Source organism: Oncorhynchus gorbuscha, linkage group LG08 (assembly GCF_021184085.1).
Source record: "Oncorhynchus gorbuscha isolate QuinsamMale2020 ecotype Even-year linkage group LG08, OgorEven_v1.0, whole genome shotgun sequence".
In the NCBI taxonomy this organism is placed as follows: domain Eukaryota; kingdom Metazoa; phylum Chordata; class Actinopteri; order Salmoniformes; family Salmonidae; genus Oncorhynchus; species Oncorhynchus gorbuscha.
Window position 1 is genome coordinate 78,349,490 of NC_060180.1, and position 12,175 is coordinate 78,361,664.

General features: G+C 40.0%; 1 pseudogene across 1 annotated transcript in view; it reads left to right on the top strand.

The window, feature by feature from the left end:
• The window catches only part of LOC124042209, an 84,467-nt pseudogene that overhangs the window by 42,600 nt on the left and 29,692 nt on the right, over positions 1-12,175 (top strand). The window contains exon 14 of the transcript XR_006840053.1: positions 5,710-5,771. The product of XR_006840053.1 is annotated as a collagen alpha-2(VI) chain-like (transcript). The remainder of the gene's footprint in view (positions 1-5,709; positions 5,772-12,175) is intronic.

Genomic DNA, 12,175 nt, shown 5'->3' on the forward strand with positions numbered 1-12,175 from the left:
CATACTGTTGTAGCATACCTGGTGGCATATCACTATATATACACACAATATATCCAAAGTATGTGGACACCAATTCAAATGAGTGGATTCGGCTACTTCAGCTACACTCGTTGCTAACAGGTGTATAAAATTAAGGACACAACCATGCAATCTCCATAGACAGACATTGGCAGTTGAATGGGCCTTACTAAAGAGCTCAATGACTTCCAACAAGTCAGTTGGTCAAATGTCTGCCCTGCTAGAGCTGCCCCGGTCAACTGTAAGTGCTGTTTATTGTGAAGTGGAAACGTCTAGGAGCAACAACGGCTCAGCCACGAAGTGGTAGGCCACACAAGCTCACAGAACGGGACCACCGAGTGCTGAAGCACGTGAAAATCATCTGTCCTCGGTTGCATCACTCACTACCGACTTCCAACCTGCCTTCTGAAAGCAACGTCAGCACAAGAACTGTTTGGTTTTCATGTCCGAGCAGCCGCACACAAGCCCCAGATCATCATGCCTAACGCCAAGTATCGGCTGGAGTGGTGTGAAGCTCGTCGCCATTGGACTCTGGAGCAGTGGAAACACGTTCTCTGGAGTGATGAATCACGCTTTACAATCTGGCAGTCTGACTGACAAAACTGGGTTTTGGCGGATGCCAGGAGAACGCTACTAGCCTCAATGCACAGTGCCAACTGTAAAGTTTGGTGGAGGAGGAATAATGTTCTGGGGCTGTTTTTCATGGTTCGGGCCCCTTAGTTCCAGTGAAGGGAAATCTTAACACTACAGTATACAATGACGTTCTAGATGATTCTGCGCTTCCAACTTTGTGGCAACAGTTTGGGGAAGGCCCTTTCCTGTTTCAGAATGACAATGCCCCCATGCACAAAGCGAGGTCCATACAAGAAATGGTTTGTCGAGATCGGTGTGGAAGAACTTGACTGGCCTGCACAGAGCCCTGACTCAACCCCATCGAACACCTTTGGGATGAATTGGAACGCCAACTGCGAGCCAGGAGGCCTGATCACCCAACATCAGTACCCAACCTCACTAATGCTCTTGTGGCTGAATGGAAGCAAGTCCCCACAGCAATGTTCCAACATCTAGTGGAAAGTCTTCCCAGAAGAGTGGAGGCTGTTATAGCAGCAATGTTCCAACATCTAGTGGAAAGTCTTCCCAGAAGAGTGGAGGCTGTTATAGCAGCAATGTTCCAACATCTAGTGGAAAGTCTTCCCAGAAGAGTGGAGGCTGTTATAGCAGCAATGTTCAAACATCTAGTGGAACGCCTTCCCAGAAGAGTGGAGGCTGTTATAGCAGCAATGTTCCTACATCTAGTGGAAAGCCTTCCCAGAAGAGTGGAGGCTGTTATAGCAGCAATGTTCCTACATCTAGTGGAAAGCCTTCCCAGAAGAGTGGAGGCTGTTATAGCAACAAAGGAGGGACCAACTCCATATTAATGCCCATGATTTTGGAATGAGATGTTTGATGAGCAGGTGTCCATATACTTTTCATCATGTAGTGTATATATATATATACATTAGAGGTTTGATTATTTATTGATTGATTGATTGATAGATACTAGATATCTCTGTTTCTCCCTGATTGATTGATTGATTGATACTAGATGTCTCTGTTTCTCCCTGATTGATTGATTGATTGATTGATACTAGATGTCTCTGTTTATCCCTGATTGATTGATTGATTGATACTAGATGTCTCTGTCTCTCCCTGATTGATTGATTGATTGATTCCTGATATCTCTGTTTGTCCCATGTTAGTGCTACAAGGTGAAGTGTCTAGAGACAGAAGGACCTCCTGGTCCCAAAGGACACAGAGGACAGAAGGTACACAGACAGACAGACAGACAGACAGACAGACAGACAGACAGACAGACAGACAGACAGACAGACAGACAGACAGACAGACAGACAGACAGACAGACAGACAGACAGACAGACAGACAGACAGACAGACAGACAGTCAGTCAGTCAGTCAGTCAGTTGTTCTCCTCCTCTCTGGTTTCTCCCGTTAAAGGGCCATCCACACCAAGGACGATAATGATAAACTACACATGAATATACATAACGCTGTAGGTCTATTAATAATGTGGTATCACAGACCATCCTACTGCACCCTGTAGGTCTATTAATAACAGACCATCCTACTGCACCCTGTAGGTCTATTAATAACAGACCATCCTACTGCACCCTGTAGGTCTATTAATAACAGACCATCCTACTGCACCCTGTAGGTCTATTAATAACAGGCCATCCTACTGCACCCTGTAGGTCTATTAATAACGTGGAATTACAGACCATCCTACTGCACCCTGTAGGTCTATTAATAACAGGCCATCCTACTGCACCCTGTAGGTCTATTAATAACAGACCATCCTACTGCACCCTGTAGGTCTATTAATAACGTGGGATCACAGACCATCCTACTGCACCCTGTAGGTCTATTAATAACAGACCATCCTACTGCACCCTGTAGGTCTATTAATAACAGACCATCCTACTGCACCCTGTAGGTCTATTAATAACAGACCATCCTACTGCACCCTGTAGGTCTATTAATAACAGACCATCCTACTGCACCCTGTAGGTCTATTAATAATGTGGTATCACAGACCATCCTACTGCACCCTGTAGGTCTATTAATAACAGACCATCCTACTGCACCCTGTAGGTCTATTAATAACAGACCATCCTACTGCACCCTGTAGGTCTATTAATAACAGACCATCCTACTGCACCCTGTAGGTCTATTAATAACAGACCATCCTACTGCACCCTGTAGGTCTATTAATAACAGACCATCCTACTGCACCCTGTAGGTCTATTAATAATGTGGTATCACAGACCATCCTACTGCACCCTGTAGGTCTATTAATAACAGACTGTCCTACTGCACCCTGTAGGTCTATTAATAACAGACCATCCTACTGCACCCTGCAGGTCTATTAAAAACAGACCATCCTACTGCACCCTGTAGGTCTATTAATAACAGACCATCCTACTGCACCCTGCAGGTCTATTAATAACAGACCATCCTACTGCACCCTGTAGGTCTATTAATAACAGACCATCCTACTGCACCCTGCAGGTCTATTAAAAACAGACCATCCTACTGCACCCTGTAGGTCTATTAATAACAGACCATCCTACTGCACCCTGCAGGTCTATTAATAACAGACCATCCTACTGCACCCTGCAGGTCTATTAAAAACAGACCATCCTACTGCACCCTGTAGGTCTATTAATAACAGACCATCCTACTGCACCCTGCAGGTCTATTAATAACAGACCATCCTACTGCACCCTGCAGGTCTATTAATAACAGACCATCCTACTGCACCCTGCAGGTCTATTAATAACAGACCATCCTACTGCACCCTGCAGGTCTATTAATAACAGACCATCCTACTGCACCCTGTAGGTCTATTAATAACAGACCATCCTACTGCACCCTGCAGGTCTATTAATAACAGACCATCCTACTGCACCCTGTAGGTCTATTAATAATGTGGTATCACAGACCATCCTACTGCACCCTGTAGGTCTATTAATAACAGACCATCCTACTGCACCCTGTAGGTCTATTAATAACAGACCATCCTACTGCACCCTGTAGGTCTATTAATAACAGACCATCCTACTGCACCCTGTAGGTCTATTAATAACAGACCATCCTACTGCACCCTGTAGGTCTATTAATAACGTGGTATCACAGACCATCCTACTGCACCCATCCTACTGTGCAGGTCTATTAATAACAGACCATCCTACTGCACCCTGTAGGTCTATTAATAACAGACCATCCTACTGCACCCTGTAGGTCTATTAATAACAGACCATCCTACTGCACCCTGTAGGTCTATTAATAACAGACCATCTTACTGCACCCTGTAGGTCTATTAATAACAGACAATCCTACTGCACCCTGCAGGTCTATTAATAACGTGGGATCACAGACCATCCTACTGCACCCTGTAGATCTATTAATAACAGACAATCCTACTGCACCCTGCAGGTCTATTAATAACATGGGATCACAGACCATCCTACTGCACCCTGTAGGTCTATTAATAACAGACCATCCTACTGCACCCTACAGGTCTATTAATAATGTGGGATTACAGACCATCCTACTGCACCCTGTAGGTCTATTAATAATGTGGGATCACAGACCATCCTACTGCACCCTGTAGGTCTATTAATAACAGACAATCCTACTGCACCCTGCAGGTCTATTAATAACATAGGATCACAGACCATCCTACTGCACCCTGTAGGTCTATTAATAACAGACCATCCTACTGCACCCTGCAGGTCTATTAATAACAGACCATCCTACTGCACCCTGTAGGTCTATTAATAACAGACCATCCTACTGCACCCTGCAGGTCTATTAATAACAGACCATCCTACTGCACCCTGCAGGTCTATTAATAACAGACCATCCTACTGCACCCTGCAGGTCTATTAATAACAGACCATCCTACTGCACCCTGTAGGTCTATTAATAACAGACCATCCTACTGCACCCTGTAGGTCTATTAATAACAGACCATCCTACTGCACCCTGTAGGTCTATTAATAACAGACCATCCTACTGCACCCTGCAGGTCTATTAATAACAGACCATCCTACTGCACCCTGCAGGTCTATTAATAACAGACCATCCTACTGCACCCTGCAGGTCTATTAATAACAGACCATCCTACTGCACCCTGTAGGTCTATTAATAACAGACCATCCTACTGCACCCTGTAGGTCTATTAATAACAGACCATCCTACTGCACCCTGCAGGTCTATTAATAACAGACCATCCTACTGCACCCTGTAGGTCTATTAATAACAGACCATCCTACTGCACCCTGTAGGTCTATTAATAACAGACCATCCTACTGCACCCTGCAGGTCTATTAATAACAGACCATCCTACTGCACCCTGCAGGTCTATTAATAACAGACCATCCTACTGCACCCTGCAGGTCTATTAATAACAGACCATCCTACTGCATCCTGCAGGTCTATTAATAACAGACCATCCTACTGCACCCTGCAGGTCTATTAATAACAGACCATCCTACTGCACCCTGTAGGTCTATTAATAACAGACCATCCTACTGCACCCTGTAGGTCTATTAATAACAGACCATCCTACTGCACCCTGCGGGTCTATTAATAACAGACCATCCTACTGCACCCTGTAGGTCTATTAATAACAGAACATCCTACTGCACCCTGTAGGTCTATTAATAACAGACCACCCTACTGCACCCTGCAGGTCTATTAATAATGTGGGATCACAGACCATCCTACTGCACCCTGTAGGTCTATTAATAACAGGCCATCCTACTGCACCCTGTAGGTCTATTAATAACAGAACATCCTACTGCACCCTGCAGGTCTATTAATTCGTTTTTAGACAAGAGCATTATTCTATCTGGGCTACAACACAGTGCATTGGGGAATTTATTATTGCTGTCAAGTGACTACGCTATTGTTTAGGGCTGTAAACTGCAGTGATGTAGGCTAATTTGAATAACCGCCTAAACATCCTGTTTCGAATGCATGTTAATGCCAAAATAACTTCCCTAGGCCTGATACGCAACCATTTGTATCTGTTTTCGACAGTTTACGAGGTCCAGAAAGGAAGCAGGCCACTAATATCTTGTGTGTTACAGGGAATCAAAGGAGACAATGGTAACTCCGGTCTGAAAGGGGAGAGGGGAAGACAGGGCGACCCCGGCATCGAGGGTCCCATTGGTCAACCAGGAGTCAAGGTAAGGCTTCATGCTCCTCCCATTCACACACACTACCAGTAATTATGTATGCTAAAGATGCAAATGTGACTAATAATACCAGTAATAATGTGTTTATATATAGTGACTAGTAATACCAGTAATAATGTATTTATATATAGTGACTAGTAATACCAGTAATAATGTATTTATATATAGTGACTAGTAATACCAGTAATAATGTATTTATATATAGTGACTAGTAATAATGTATTTATATATAGTGACTAGTAATGCCAGTAATAATGTATTTATATATAGTGACTAGTAATACCAGTAATAATGTATTTATATATAGTGACTAGTAATAATGTATTTATATATAGTGACTAGTAATACCAGTAATAATGTATTTATATGTAGTGACTAGTAATACCAGTAATAATGTATTTATATGTAGTGACTAGTAATACCAGTAATAATGTATTTATATGTAGTGACCAGTAATACCAGTAATAATGTATTTATATATAGTGACTAGTAATACCAGTAATAATGTATTTATATATAGTGACTAGTAATACCAGTAATAATGTATTTATATATAGTGACTAGTAATACCAGTAATAATGTATTTATATATAGTGACTAGTAATAATGTATTTATATATAGTGACTAGTAATAATGTATTTATATATAGTGACTAGTAATACCAGTAATAATGTATTTATATATAGTGACTAGTAATACCAGTAATAATGTATTTATATATAGTGACTAATAATACCAGTAATAATGTATTTATATATAGTGACTAGTAATACCAGTAATAATGTATTTATATGTAGTGACTAGTAATAATGTATTTATATATAGTGACTAGTAAAACCAGTAATAATGTATTTATATGTAGTGACTAGTAATACCAGTAATAATGTATGTATATATAGTGACTAATAATACCAGTAATAATGTATTTATATATAGTGACTAGTAATACCAGTAATAATGTATTTATATATAGTGACTAGTAATACCAGTAATAATGTATTTATATATAGTGACTAGTAATAATGTATTTATATATAGTGACTAGTAATACCAATAATAATGTATTTAATATAGTGACTAGTAATAATGTATTTATATATAGTGACTAGTAATAATGTATTTATATATAGTGACTAGTAATACCAGTAATAATGTATTTATATATAGTGACTAGTAATAATGTATTTATATATAGTGACTAGTAATACCAGTAATACTGTATTTATATGGAGTTTTTTAAAATTTTATTTTTTATTTCACCTTTATTTAACCAGGTACATTTACAATACATTACATTTAAGTCATTTAGCAGACGCTCTTATCCAGAGCGACTTACAAATTGGTGCATTCACCTTATGACATCCAGTGGAACAGCCACTTTACAATAGTGCATCTAAATCTTTTAAGGGGGGGGGGGGGTGAGAAGGATTACTTTATCCTATCCTAGGTAGGCTAGTTGAGAACAAGTTCTCATTTGCAACTGCGACCTGGCCAAGATAAAGCATAGCAGTGTGAACAGACAACACAGAGTTACACATGGAGTAAACAATTAACAAGTCAATAACACAGAGAAAAAAATGGGCAGTCTATATACAATGTGTGCAAAAGGCATGAGGAGGTAGGCGAATAATTACAATATTGCAGATTAACACTGGAGTGATAAATGATCAGGTGGTCATGTACAGGTAGAGATATTGGTGTGCAAAAGAGCAGAAAAGTAAATAAATAAAAAACAGTATAAAAACAGTATGGGGATGAGGTAGGTGAAAATGGATGGGCTATTTACCAATAGACTATGTACAGCTGCAGCGATCGGTTAGCTGCTCGGATAGCTGATGTTTGAAGTTGGTGAGGGAGATAAAAGTCTCCAACTTCAGCGATTTTTGCAGTTCGTTCCAGTCACAGGCAGCAGAGTACTGGAACGAAAGGCAGCCAAATGAGGTGTTGGCTTTAGGGATGATCAGTGAGATACACCTGCTGGAGCGCGTGCTGCGGATGGGTGTTGCCATCGTGACCAGTGAACTGAGATAAGGCGGAGCTTTACCTAGCATGGACTTGTAGATGACCTGGAGCCAGTGGGTCTGGCGACGAATATGTAGTGAGGGCCAGCCGACTAGAGCATACAAGTCGCAGTGGTGGGTGGTATAAGGTGCTTTAGTGACAAAACGAATCGCACTGTGATAGACTGCATCCAGTTTGCTGAGTAGAGTGTTGGAAGCCATTTTGTAGATGACATCGCCGAAGTCGAGGATCGGTAGGATAGTTAGTTTTACTAGGGTAAGCTTGGCGGCATGAGTGAAGGAGGCTTTGTTGCGGAATAGAAAGCCGACTCTTGATTTGATTTTCGATTGGAGATGTTTGATGTGAGTCTGGAAGGAGAGTTTGCAGTCTAGCCAGACACCTAGGTACTTATAGGTGTCCACATATTCAAGGTCGGAACCATCCAGGGTGGTGATGCTAGTCGGGCATGCGGGTGCAGGCAGCGATCGGTTGAAAAGCATGCATTTGGTTTTACTCACGTTTAAGAGCAGTTGGAGGCCACGGAAGGAGTGCTGTATGGCATTGAAACTCGTTTGGAGGTTAGATAGCACAGTGTCCAATGACTGGCCAAAAGTATATAGAATGGTGTCGTCTGCGTAGAGGTGGATCGGGGAATCGCCCGCAGCAAGAGCAACATCATTGATATATACAGAGAAAAGAGTCGGCCCGAGAATTGAACCCTGTGGCACCCCCACAGAGACTGCCAGAGGACTGGACAGCATGCCCTCCGATTTGACACACTGAACTCTGTCTGCAAAGTAATTGGTGAACCAGGCAAGGCAGTCATCCGAAAAACCGAGGCTATTGAGTCTGCCGATAAGAATATGGTGATTGACAGAGTCGAAAGCCTTGGCGAGGTCGATGAAGACGGCTGCACAGTACTGTCTTTTATCGATGGCGGTTATGATATCGTTTATTACCTTGAGTGTAGCTGAGGTGCACCCGTGACCGCCTCGGAAACCAGATTGCACAGCGGAGAAGGTACGGTGGGATTCGAGATGGTCAGTGACCTGTTTGTTGACTTGGCTTTCGAAGACGTTAGATAGACAGGGCAGGATGGATATAGGTCTATAACAGTTTGGGTCCAGTGTGTCTCCCCTTTGAAGAGGGGGATGACTGCGGCAGCTTTCAATCCTTGGGGATCTCAGACGATATGAAAGAGAGGTTGAACAGGCTGGTAATAGGGGTTGCGGCAATGGCGGCAGATAGTTTCAGAAATAGAGGGTCCAGATTGTCAAGCCCAGCTGATTTGTACGGGTCCAGGTTTTGCAGCTCTTTCAGAACATCTGCTATCTGGATTTGGGTAAAGGAGAACCTGGAGAGGCTTGGGCGAGGAGCTGCGGGGGGGGCAGAGCTGTTGGCCGAGGTTGGAGTAGCCAGGCGGAAGGCATGGCCAGCCGTTGAAAAGTGCTTATTGAAGTTTTCGATAATCATGGATTTATCGGTGGAGACCGTGTTACCTAGCCTCAGTGCAGTAGGCAGCTGGGAGGAGGTGCTCTTGTTCTCCATGGACTTCACAGTGTCCCAGAACTTTTTGGAGTTGGAGCTACAGGATGCAAACTTCTGCCTGAAGAAGCTGGCCTTAGCTTTCCTGACTGACTGCGTGTATTGGTCCTGACTTCCCTGAACAGTTGCATATCACGGGGGCTATTTGATGCTATTGCAGTCCGCCACAGGATGTTTTTGTGCTGGTCGAGGGCAGTCAGGTCTGGAGTGAACCAAGGGCTGTATCTGTTCTTGGTTCTGCATTTTTTGAACGGAGCATGCTTATCTAAAATGGTGAGGAAGTTACTTTTAAAGAATGACCAGGCATCCTCAACTGACGGGATGAGGTCAATGTCCTTACAGGATACCCGGGCCAGGTCGATTAGAAAGGACTGCTCACAGAAGTGTTTTAGGGAGCATTTGACAGTGATGAGGGGTGGTCGTTTGACTGCGGCTCCGTGGCGGATACAGGCAATGAGGCAGTGGTCGCTGAGATCCTGGTTGAAGACAGCGGAGGTGTATTTGGAGGGCCAGTTGGTCAGGATGACGTCTATGAGGGTGCCCTTGTTTACAGAGTTAGGGTTGTACCTGGTGGGTTCCTTGATTATTTGAGTGAGATTGAGGGCATCTAGCTTAGATTGTAGGACTGCCGGGGTGTTAAGCATATCCCAGTTTAGGTCACCTAACAGAACAAACTCTGAAGCTAGATGGGGGCGATCAATTCACAAATGGTGTCAGGGCACAGCTGGGAGCTGAGGGTGGTCGGTAGCAGGCGGCAACAGTGAGAGACTTATTTCTTGGAGAGAGTAATTTTCAAAATTAGTAGTTCAAACTGTTTGGGTATGGATTAGTAATACCAGTAATAATGTATTTATATATAGTGACTAGTAATACCAGTAATAATGTATTTATATATAGTGACTAGTAATAATGTATTTATATGTAGTGACTAGTAATACCAGTAATAATGTATTTATATGTAGTGACTAGTAATACCAGTAATAATGTATTTATATATAGTGACTAGTAATACCAGTAATAATGTATTTATATATAGTGACTAGTAATACCAGTAATAATGTATTTATATATAGTGACTAGTAATAATGTATTTATATATAGTGACTAGTAATAATGTATTTATATGTAGTGACTAGTAATACCAGTAATAATGTATTTATATATAGTGACTAGTAATACCAGTAATAATGTATTTATATATAGTGACTAGCAATAATGTATTTATATATAGTGACTAGTAATAATGTATTTATATGTAGTGACTAGTAATAATGAATTTATATGTAGTGACTAGTAATACCAGTAATAATGTATTTATATATAGTGACTAGTAATACCAGTAATAATGTGTTTATATATAGTGACTAGTAATAATGTATGTATATGTAGTGACTAGTAATACCAGTAATAATGTATTTATATATAGTGACTAGTAATACCAGTAATAATGTATTTATATATAGTGACTAGTAATAATGTATTTATATATAGTGACTAGTAATAATGTGTTTATATATAGTGACTAGTAATAATGTGTTTATATATAGTGACTAGTAATAATGTATTTATATATAGTGACTAGTAATACCAGTAATAATGTGTTTATATATAGTGACTAGTAATACCAGTAATAATGTGTTTATATATAGTGACTAGTAATACCAGTAATAATGTATTTATATATAGTGACTAGTAATAATGTGTTTATATGTAGTGACTAGTAATACCAGTAATAATGTGTTTATATATAGTGACTAGTAATAATGTATTTATATGTAGTGACTAGTAATAATGTGTTTATATATAGTGACTAGTAATACCAGTAATAATGTGTTTATATATAGTGACTAGTAATACCAGTAATAATGTATTTATATGTAGTGACTAGTAATACCAGTAATAATGTGTTTATATATAGTGACTAGTAATACCAGTAATAATGTGTTTATATATAGTGACTAGTAATACCAGTAATAATGTGTTTATATATAGTGACTAGTAATACCAGTAATAATGTGTTTATATATAGTGACTAGTAATAATGTGTTTATATATAGTGACTAGTAATACCAGTAATAATGTGTTTATATATAGTGACTAGTAATACCAGTAATAATGTGTTTATATATAGTGACTAGTAATACCAGTAATAATGTGTTTATATATAGTGACTAGTAATAATGTGTTTATATATAGTGACTAGTAATACCAGTAATAATGTATTTATATATAGTGACTAGTAATAATGTGTTTATATGTAGTGACTAGTAATACCAGTAATAATGTGTTTATATATAGTGACTAGTAATACCAGTAATAATGTGTTTATATATAGTGACTAGTAATACCAGTAATAATGTATTTATATATAGTGACTAGTAATACCAGTAATAATGTATTTATATGTAGTGACTAGTAATACCAGTAATAATGTATTTATATATAGTGACTAGTAATACCAGTAATAATGTATTTATATGTAGTGACTAGTAATAATGTATTTAGATATAGTGACTAGTAATATCAGTAATTATGTGTGTTGTTTCCCTAATGGCTGTTGTTCTGTGTTCTGTGTTCTGTTGTTGTGTTGTTCTGTGTTCTGTGTTCTGTTGTTGTGTTGTTCTGTGTTCTGTTGTTCTGTGTTCTGTGTTCTGTTGTTGTGTTGTTCTGTGTTCTGTTGTTCTGTGTTCTGTGTTCTGTTGTTGTGTTGTTCTGTGTTCTGTTGTTGTGTTGTTCTGTGTTCTGTTGTTGTGTTGTTCTGTGTTCTGTGTTCTGTTGTTGTGTTGTTCTGTGTTCTGTGTTCTGTTGTTGTGTTGTTCTGTGTTCTGTGTTCTGTTGTTGTGTTGTT